Source organism: Camellia sinensis, chromosome 1 (genome assembly GCF_055761805.1).
Source record: "Camellia sinensis isolate YWXY chromosome 1, ASM5576180v1, whole genome shotgun sequence".
Taxonomy (NCBI): domain Eukaryota; kingdom Viridiplantae; phylum Streptophyta; class Magnoliopsida; order Ericales; family Theaceae; genus Camellia; species Camellia sinensis.
Genome location: NC_138961.1, coordinates 41433546 through 41444486, shown reverse-complemented (window position 1 = coordinate 41444486; position 10941 = coordinate 41433546). Strand labels below are relative to the sequence as shown.

General features: G+C 37.3%; 2 pseudogenes; both read right to left on the bottom strand.

The window, feature by feature from the left end:
* Positions 1-2725: 2725 nt before the first annotated feature.
* LOC145792643 (putative receptor-like protein kinase At3g47110 pseudogene) lies at positions 2726-3407 on the bottom strand (annotated as a pseudogene).
* Positions 3408-4099: 692 nt separating this feature from the next.
* Positions 4100-5814, bottom strand: LOC145792625 (putative receptor-like protein kinase At3g47110 pseudogene; annotated as a pseudogene).
* Positions 5815-10941: the final 5127 nt, after the last annotated feature.

The following is a 10941-nucleotide window of genomic DNA, read 5'->3' as shown; positions in this document are numbered from 1 at the left end:
AGCATTGGGAAGCAGTGAAGTGGATTCTGAGGTACCTCAAGGGTACGACGAAAATGTGTTTGTGCTTTAGAGATGCTAAACCAGTCTTGGAAGGCTATACGGATTCCGATATGGCGGGAGATCTTGATGGTAGAAAATCCACATCAGGATTTCTGTTTACTTTCGCAGGGGGAGCTATGTCTTGGCAGTCCAACTTGCAGAAGTGTGTTGTTTTATCTACAACCAAGACAGAATATATTGCCACAGCGGAAGCTGGGAAAGAGATGTTGTGGTTGCAGCGATTTCTCCAAGAGTTGGGATTAAAGAAAGAGAAGTTCACGGTACATTGTGATAGCCAAAGTGCCATAGACCTGAGCAAAAATTTGATGTACCATTCTCGCACAAAGCACATTGATATTTGGTATCACTGGATACCCGAAGTGATGGAAAAACAGTTATTGGAACTGATCAAGATCTATACAGATAAGAATCCAGCTGACATACTTACAAAGGCGGTCTCGAGAGACAAATTCGAAATCTGCAGAGACATTGCCGGGATGGACTTCAAATGAGAAGTTAGTTCTCCATATGGGCGTGGAGGGGGAGAATTGTTAGTGTCCACTGCCCATTCAAATGGAGAAACCACTATGGATAGTGGCTCTCCCACTCTTCCACTCCACCAACCCCATGAGCTAGTGGAAAGGGTTGGTGGCAACCAATAAGAGCCTCCCTCAATTGTGTATAAATTGAGGTGAGGAGGAGGGGTTTGGTATAAGAGATTGCAGTGTGTAATCTGAAAGAAGATTGTGAGAAGTGAGAGTACTATAGTGTGTAAGTGAGGTGTGAGTGTGTAAACTCCCTCAGGGAAAATTCTATAGTGGATAGCTCTCCGTGGACGTAGGCAATTGCCGAACCACGTAAATATTCTTGCATTCTTGTGTGTGATTGATTTTTGGTGTCTCACAGTCCCAACAATATATGGCTATGCTTTCCATTGCTAAAATTGGGGATATGTATAATAGTATAACAGTGACACTTTTCAAAATCTACACTTGTCATGTCATTTTGTAGTAAATTGATTACATTTTTTTCTTTGTATAGTATTACTCTAAAAATATTGGCCTCTATGCCCTTTGTGGGTATTCTAAGAGATTCAATTTGATTAATAGTGATTTAAATAGCTAATAATGCTTTTATGTGTTTGAACTACATGAATTATGTTAACCACCTGAACCGATCTAGAATGAGTTTATATTTATGCCCTTGAAATCTCATTTTTGCTCTTTGGTAACTAAATTATAGGACAATAGAAGCTTTATGCTTGTCAGAGCTGTGAGAAATGGTAAACACTCGGTCAAAAAAGAAGAGGATTATGCTTGTACTTTTAACTTCAAACTAAGAACCTATATGTCACAAAGTGTATACATAATTTGATTATCAGGTTATTTCCTATTTAGTCCATGTGAGAATGATAATGTAATGTACTTGTGTGATTCAAGTTTATTTACCTTTTTAATTGTTAGCCAATAATATGAGTTTGTTTGTTTCACAATGAGTATATGTATTTGAAAAGAGAAAACTACTATTGAATCCATGAAAATGAAATACAGGTGTATTCAAACTGGTGTCAAGGAGTCAAGCCCCGCCCTTGAGTTTTAAGGGGTCCTAAGTGAACTCTTAAGAGGGGCCCCTTTATTTGTTTCTTCCAATCAATAAATTTAGCAAGCACTCTTGATTGAGATTGAATAATATTTTTTACATTTTGCTTCTTTTTTCTTTTTTTCAAATCCGAAAATATACTTCTTAGGAGGCATGACTATATAATAATAAAAAATCCACACAAATTCACAATGATTGATATCGGCAAATAATATGTTTTCATAAATTGGAGCACAACAAAGATTAGAGATTTTTATTGAAGCACCAAACCAATGGAAAAATAGCAACAAGTATAGAATTAGAATTGATTTATTGCATACTCATATATGCACATGGACAAAACAACACAACACAAATTACGGCAACAACCATAATTAGGGCCAATTGAGGATCATAGATTAACAGTGCTAAGTAATTTAAACAATTATAGCCCTAACTGATAATTACAGCCAAACAATTGTATCCTCAAATAAATCAAGGATCACAAATTATGGAAAAGAAATTAGAGAAAACAACTATAGTCTTTCATTAATAAAATTTGACAAACAAATAAAGAGAGTGAGGAAGAAGAACTCACAGATTGATTTTGCCGGACTAATACATGGTTAGGGATTTGTGTTCAATGGTAAATCAAAATAGAATTCTAGTTTAAAAAAAAAAAAAAGGGGGAAATTTATACCATTGATCCCCCTATTTTGAGCGAAATTTTATTTTTGGTCCTACTAATTTTAATTTAAATAATTTGATCTCTACATTTTGAATTTTGTTACAATATGATCCCTTCGTCATATATTATTAACATTTTGAGCGGGGGAAAAAAAAATCGCGTGCAAATAACATATATAAATTTTGAATTTGTGATGTACATGTAATGAGAATCACACTAAATAAATCCAATCAACACATTTCAAATTCTAACACTTTCTTTGAATAATTAACATTACTTTTCACTAAATGTACCAAACATAGAGTTGGCTCAACCAATGTGGAAGTAAGGCTGTTATTAAACATGTAATCTCTTCTATGAAGGAGATTATTAAGACAAAAGCATTTCATTCCAATTGATTCCCTCACAAATTCATCTCTTTCAATGTATTTCAGATCCTAGAAGAGTGTCTTTGATGAAATGCAATTTAGCTAAAACATCATTAATGTTTGTTCTTTCTCTAGGCAGTTCTGAAGAACAATCGACTCCAATTTCAAGTATCAAACTCAAGCACTCCACAAATTTTTCACTCATTATGAAGCTTTGTTCTTCTTCTCCTTCGATCTGAAAAAGTATTAGGTCTAAAATCTCCGATACACTGCCAAGCAAAGCCTCTTTCACAAAGCTGTGGAGGCTTAAACCATCTTTAAACATTTCATCGGTGGGTCTCTTTCCAGTAAACATTTCTAACATGAGGATGCCAAAACTGTAGATATCACCGTATGTTGAGACCTCACTTCCCATACCATATTCTGCAAACGAAATGTATTTGTAAGGGAAAAAAAATATTGGATATAAAAGACAGAAATGTCCATAAACAGAAAAAGTCAGAGAACTATGCACAAAAAAAAAAAAAAAGTATGGCTCAAATCACCCGTGCAATTTTCTTTACACCTTTTGGTGCATGAAACAATTAAGAATAAATGGAAGCATATTCACCTGGAGCAGTATAGCCTATTGTTCCCCTTATGCCAACAGAGCTTGTTTCATTTGTAGACAAGTCATGGGTGGCATGGTCTATTAGGAATTTTGCTAACCCAAAATCACCAACAGGCCTTGTCATATCTTTGTTCAGAAGAATGTTGCTTGTCAAATTATAGCCCTAACTGATAATTACAGCCAAACAATTGTATCCTCAAATAAATCAAGGATCACAAATTATGGAAAAGAAATTAGAGAAAACAACTATAGTCTTTCATTAATAAAATTTGACAAACAAATAAAGAGAGTGAGGAAGAAGAACTCACAGATTGATTTTGCCGGACTAATACATGGTTAGGGATTTGTGTTCAATGGTAAATCAAAATAGAATTCTAGTTTAAAAAAAAAAAAAGGGGGAAATTTATACCATTGATCCCCCTATTTTGAGCGAAATTTTATTTTTGGTCCTACTAATTTTAATTTAAATAATTTGATCTCTACATTTTGAATTTTGTTACAATATGATCCCTTCGTCATATATTATTAACATTTTGAGCGGGGGAAAAAAAATCACGTGCAAATAACATATATAAATTTTGAATTTGTGATGTACATGTAATGAGAATCACACTAAATAAATCCAATCAACACATTTCAAATTCTAACACTTTCTTTGAATAATTAACATTACTTTTCACTAAATGTACCAAACATAGAGTTGGCTCAACCAATGTGGAAGTAAGGCTGTTATTAAACATGTAATCTCTTCTATGAAGGAGATTATTAAGACAAAAGCATTTCATTCCAATTGATTCCCTCACAAATTCATCTCTTTCAATGTATTTCAGATCCTAGAAGAGTGTCTTTGATGAAATGCAATTTAGCTAAAACATCATTAATGTTTGTTCTTTCTCTAGGCAGTTCTGAAGAACAATCGACTCCAATTTCAAGTATCAAACTCAAGCACTCCACAAATTTTTCACTCATTATGAAGCTTTGTTCTTCTTCTCCTTCGATCTGAAAAAGTATTAGGTCTAAAATCTCCGATACACTGCCAAGCAAAGCCTCTTTCACAAAGCTGTGGAGGCTTAAACCATCTTTAAACATTTCATCGGTGGGTCTCTTTCCAGTAAACATTTCTAACATGAGGATGCCAAAACTGTAGATATCACCGTATGTTGAGACCTCACTTCCCATACCATATTCTGCAAACGAAATGTATTTGTAAGGGAAAAAAAATATTGGATATAAAAGACAGAAATGTCCATAAACAGAAAAAGTCAGAGAACTATGCACAAAAAAAAAAAAAAAGTATGGCTCAAATCACCCGTGCAATTTTCTTTACACCTTTTGGTGCATGAAACAATTAAGAATAAATGGAAGCATATTCACCTGGAGCAGTATAGCCTATTGTTCCCCTTATGCCAACAGAGCTTGTTTCATTTGTAGACAAGTCATGGGTGGCATGGTCTATTAGGAATTTTGCTAACCCAAAATCACCAACAGGCCTTGTCATATCTTTGTTCAGAAGAATGTTGCTTGGCTTAAGATCGCAGTGGACTATTGGGGTTTGGCCCTGGTTGTGAAGATAATTGAGGGCACAAGCAACATCAATGATAATATTTAGTCTCTGAAGAAGGTTTAGCTTCTTAAACTCTTCATTTGACAAATCTTCATTGGGATTTGGATGTAACCACTCCTCAAGGCTCCCATTGACCATGAACTCATAAATCAGGGCCTTGAAGTCATGACCCTGATAATCTATTGTCGAACATGTTGTTAGCACTTTGACAAGATTTCGATGTTTGATGTTTCTCAAGGCCTCACATTCGGATACAAAACTCTTCGAAGCTCCATGTCGCAAAAGGTTGAGCACCTTCACAGCGACAATTCTTCCATCAATAACTCCTTTGTACACAGACCCGAAACTACTAACACCAATTAAATTGAAATATGAGAAGCCATTAGTGGCTTTAATAAGACTTTGGTAAGACACCCTCAAGAGTGAATTTTTTGATGAATCTGAAGGAGTATCTTTTCTTCTATTTCTGAATCGGCAAAGATAGAGAACACACCCCATGAGAGCTAGTCCTACAAGCCCAAAGGGTATAGAGAGTGCTAAAGTTAAGGCATTGTTTGATATCCTATTTTCATCCACTTTGAAGTTACATATAGGTAGGTTCAATTCAGCTACCCCCTCCGCAGAGCTTACTGTTTCCCATTACTGATATTATACTTGCATTACTAAATACACCTTGTGTTGGTACTACACCTTCAAAATTATTAAAAGATAGATTCAAATTTTGCAACAAAATACAGCTCTCCAAGTACACCGGAATTTCACTAGACAAGCTCTTATTTGTGAGATCCAACTCGCTAAGGCCTCTCAAGAAACTTAAAGAAGAAGGAATGGTTCCGTTGAAAAAGTTGTTCCCCAAACGTAGCGTTTCCAGGCTTGTGCAGCTACCCAGAGTGCTCGGAATTTCACCCCATAATAGGTTCTTAGAGACATCCAAGTAACCAAGGTTTGTCAACTTTGCAACTTCCATGGGAAGAGAACCACTCAATTGGTTTTAGGATAGGTCTAGATATACAGATAAGGATGAGATAGAAACAACTTGTTTTGGTATGGTGCCATTAAGGTTGTTTTGAGAAAGAGACAACTTTTGCAAATTACTACAATTCCCTAGGCTCGGAGGAATGTTTCCCTGAAAGTTATTTGGTCCTAAAACAAGTTTACTTAACAAACTCAAATTTCCTAGGGAAGATGGGATGTTACCAGACAATGAATTGTTGAAGAGATTCAATTGGTGTAGATTTTGAAGCTTTCCAATCACACTTGGAATAGTACCAGTGAATTGGTTATGCTGCATATTCAAACTCTGCGAGCCAACAAGATTTACAATCCCGGGTGGAATGATTCCAAATATCTGGTTGTTGTCTAGATACAAAACTTGAAGATTGCTCGAGAGATTACCGATGGATTCTGGAAACTTGCACCCAAAATTGTTCACGCCCACGTCCAAATGCTGTAAATTTGTAGCATTGATCAAAGAGTGAATAAAGTTCAAGTCATCAGCTTCCCTGGAACCTAGCTGATTGTCCCCAATGCTTAGCCCCTTGAGGTTTTGCAGCCTCACTAAATTAGGAACCTTTCCAGTAAGTTTGTTTGTATCCAATTACAGTTGATGGAGTTTAGTTGCATTCGATATTGAAACTGGAATTGATCCTGTAAATTGGTTTTCACTAATGCTGAAGAATTCAAGATTGGGAAGAGTGATTCCCAAGTCCCAGGGAAGACTTCCCTGGATTTGGTTAATAGTGACATCAAAAGTTGTGAGAGAAGAGTGGTTGAAGAGCGACGCAGGGATGACGCCGGACAACCAGTTTGTGCCCCATTAGCCAGGAGCTGGATGTGGTAGCAGTAAAGCCAGAGTTGAGAATGCTCAAACAACATAAGAGTATTAGATAAATATGCAAATTGTGAACTAGCCATGACATGCTCAAGCTTAAGCTTGGAAGCCCCATTGAGCAAAGAAAATGTACTTGCTGTGCTTTTGGTGAATTGCATTTTTATGCCAAGTATATTGCATGGCTGGCTCATGAGCAAGCCGGCAAAACGCCCACTTTGACCTGCTAGATTTGGACTAAAAAATCAGACTCCATTTAGAAAAAAATTCTTATAAAATTTAACACAATTTTTTTTTTTTTTAATTAGACCTTAATTAAATAGAGAGCTGCAGCAGACCCCAATTACTTTAAATAAGTCCAATGCTTTAAATAAAATTAATATTAAGGTCAAAACTAAAATTGTTTTTATTAATGAGGGCCCAAAGTAATTGATTTTACTTTATCAAACTTTTCTTCAATCCAATTCACCATTTAAAATTGAACTTTCTTAGGTCTTGATATTCTCTCTAAATGTTTATAAATGGTTAAAACATAAAATAATAACACTAGATTTTATATTATTAAATTTTTATAATAAATTTATTTTAATTAATTGGGAAAATTATAAAAAAAAAATTTCAAGATTTCACATATTTTTCAAATTAAATCCCAAAATTTTAATTGTATCAATTTGAATCCTAAGATTATTTATTTTTATTATTGTTATTATTATTATTATTTTTGTAATTTTCTCTAATTAATTTTATCTTTTTAAGTAATGCATAAAAATATTAACACTGGGCTCTGAATACATAAGGCCGGCCTGACACATTGTTAATAATGTCCATTCAAAACATTTGACTTTTTAACTTTTCTACATAAAAAAAATCGTAAAAAAATTAACTTTTTAAGCAAAAAAAATCACTAAAGAGCCAAAAAAAAATTAAAAGATTAATTTTTTACTAACTTTTCAAAATACCACTTAATCAAAAATATGTCGTCATGTGAATTATATTAGAATCATATGAAGCTTGAGCATTGAATTATCAAAATCAATCTACAGCCTCCAAATGTCCACAAATCATATATTTCAGTCAACAATATATTATGTTAGCCCTGCCACTGCTCATGTCATGGAAGTAGGTACTTTATGGTTTCAATACATATCTCATTTTGTGGAACTTATTAAATTTGTCTAGGAGCTTCTTTAATTGTGTATAAGCGGATGGAGATGCTGCTGTACGTTACACTATTGCGTTATTATACAACAGCACTATTACATGGTAGCGTTTTGGTTATTGTTTTAAAAATAAAAATAAATCATTTGAATTGATTTTATTTTGAGAAAATATATATATAAAAAAAAATGGAAAAAAGTTTACTTGATTTTGTGAATTTACGCAAATTTATATTCGACTTATCATTTTTATGAAATCACTTGTTTAAATTTGTGAAAACTTACTTAATTTTGTGTTAAAATTACATACAGTGTACATTGCACACTAAAGAATTTTCCAATTCTTTAGATAATTGGTAACCATACATAGTTTATGCAAATAAAAAAAGTTAAAACAATTTAAAATTGTGGGGAAGTAGTTTGGAAATACTCTTCAGATCTTGGGGGACGCTCGTGATCCTTAGCTAGTCACTTGAAAAGGAATGAACACTCTGGTCGGGAGTGCCAGAATTAACACTCCGACGGATAAGTCAGTGCATACTCTCTTAATTGCTTGTATCTTAAGTTAAGCATGCTAGTTCTCACATACCATTCTTTGACTGTTGTTCCTCTATTTATACTCGCTTCCCGAGCCTTGGGGCCTGGCCCCCTTTTCGCCCATTATCCTCTTATTTATTCGGCTCCATAATCCAATATCTATTCGGCCTATTTATTGTATTCAGCCTCCTGATCGTGCAGGATAGGGCCGAATAATGTGTGTCTCCTAGGCCTCTATACTTTGCTTATCTGATTCTGATAATTATTCGGCTCCCACAATTGCCCCCCAAACTCTCCATTAATAGCAGTTAATTGGCGTGTTTGGTTTCGAATTTGAAAAGTCAAAAAAAACATAAGTTAGGCGGCTTCGCCTATCCCAATGTGAATGTCAGAACGCACATGCCCTTTCGGTCACCGTTATACGTTCCCGCCTCATTCGTGCATTTCTTGCATTTATTATGATTTGAAACTCCGGTCTCTTCGAAAGCATGCTTTTTCGAATATTTGAGCCTCCTGGACTGCCAGCCAATATTGTTCCTCGGTCTTGCATCTTCTGCAACTTCTTCCCGTCTCTCCTTGTCTCCTTTGCCTCTCGTAAGTTTTCTTCTCTTCTTTTTGTAATCCTATTTTCCGTGTTTATTTTCGATTTAGCATACCCTTTAGTCCTTGCTAGAATGGCTAAGCATTTGAAAGACCTCCTTTCTGAGGGTCGTATTTCTGGGTTCCGACACCATTTTTCTATCCCCGATGATGTCCATTTGTCTCTCGTGACGGACAACACTCTTGATATGGAGAGGGATGATGAAAATACAATTGTCTTTCCTCTCTTATCCATTGTAGAGGGAGGAGTCCATTTTCCTTTACACCCATTTCTTTGGGCCGTCCTCCGCCATTGGGGTCTGATTCCTTCCCAACTCAATGTAAATTTTTTTTGAATCATAATGGGGGTCGTAGAATTGAACCGGCGCCTTAGGATCAACCTTGGCATTCCTGCCATTTAGCACTGCTATGCTTTAGCCAAATCCTCCGGTCGGCATGGGCGCTACTTTCTCAGGGCCAAGGACACTGACAATCACTTGGTAACCAAGCTTGCCAGCTCTGGCAAACAAGTTGATGATGTGATGGTCCATGTCCGAGGCAACTGCGAATTCGGCGAAGGCGAAGATCGCCTAGACCCTATATCCAGACGGAGAGGCGAACCACGTTGTCGTGTAGCTCCTTGCGTTTATTGATCCTTCTTTTACTCGGCCTTCTCTCCAAGTCTAATCCTTTGTTTGTGCAGGTAGCAATTTGAAGAAGATTTTGATCTCGGCTGACGACGCAGTCCTTACGGAAATCAAGACTGCACTCAAGTTTTTTGGCCGTCCAAACATACAGAAGCAAAGGAGAGCCGCCCATATACTCTTGAGGTACGAGCCAACTTATGCTATGTTCTTGGCTACGGAGAACATTCCGATCCCATCCGGTGAACATCTTACAGCTCTTGTCTTCCCCCGCTTCAAAAACCTTAGTCAAATTGGTTTTGAAGCTTCTGATTCGGAGTAAGACATAGAGCCAATGGTCGAGGTGATTGCTGAACCAAAGAAAGAGTTCGCCTTGGAAGCCGAAGAGGTCAACAAGGCTCTAAACTCGACGTTTGAGGCAGCCGGCCTTAACCAGTCTAACTCTCCGTCCATTTCGGGTCGAGGGGGAATTTTCCTTCGGAGATATTTTTACTGGTTTGGAAGATCTTCCCGGCACCTATTCTGAGAGTATGGCGAAGGAATCTCTTTCCCAATTGGCACGAAAAAAGAACGCCGAGCATTTGGCCGCACGTCAAAGGGTCGAGACCATTAGTTCCAAACCTGCCCTCCCTGAATCCTCCGCGCCGATTGTCGTGGTTGAAACGGCCCAAACTTTTACTGCCGAGACGGAATGGTCAGTCAAACGGTCAACTCCAGAGGCCGATAAGGGGAGGGAGAAGCGTCATGCCGATGTCGAGGCCGTCTTTGAAGAAAACCCAGTCGAAAAATGGCCGCGCTTAGAGGAGTCGGACATGGTTGTGCCTTTTGTGGTTCAGCCAAAGATAAAAAAAACATGCCGATCTCCTCTGATGCATCAGCTGTGAAAGACCCGGCCGTGGCGTTGAACTTGGCTTCGTCGATATCATTGCCGGCTGACAAGGCGACTTTCCGGGTGGAGCCGGATGTGTTAGCAATAGCATTAGCCGCTCAAACAACTCTTCTAGTATATAGCTTGATCTTGTCTTTTGCGTTTCTATGTATATTGTTTTGGTTTTAATTTTCTATTTTGCAGATGGTCGGAAGGATAGTCGAGATAGGCCGGCGCCAGCACGGCGCCGTCAAACAAATTGGCTGTTTAAGATTGGAGGTTGAGGGCGAAAGGAGTAGGGCCGAGTCCGAAGCAGCGAGGACGACGATGGAATGTGCAAGGGCGGAGGCTGAGATGGAAAGAGCTAGAAATGCTGAAGAGCATAGATTGGCCGCCGAGCAGAGGGCCAATGCGAGAGATGAAGTGCTTAAGTTGGCCCAAGAGGTGATTGCTAGGTTGTAGACTGAATTGGAAGAATCGA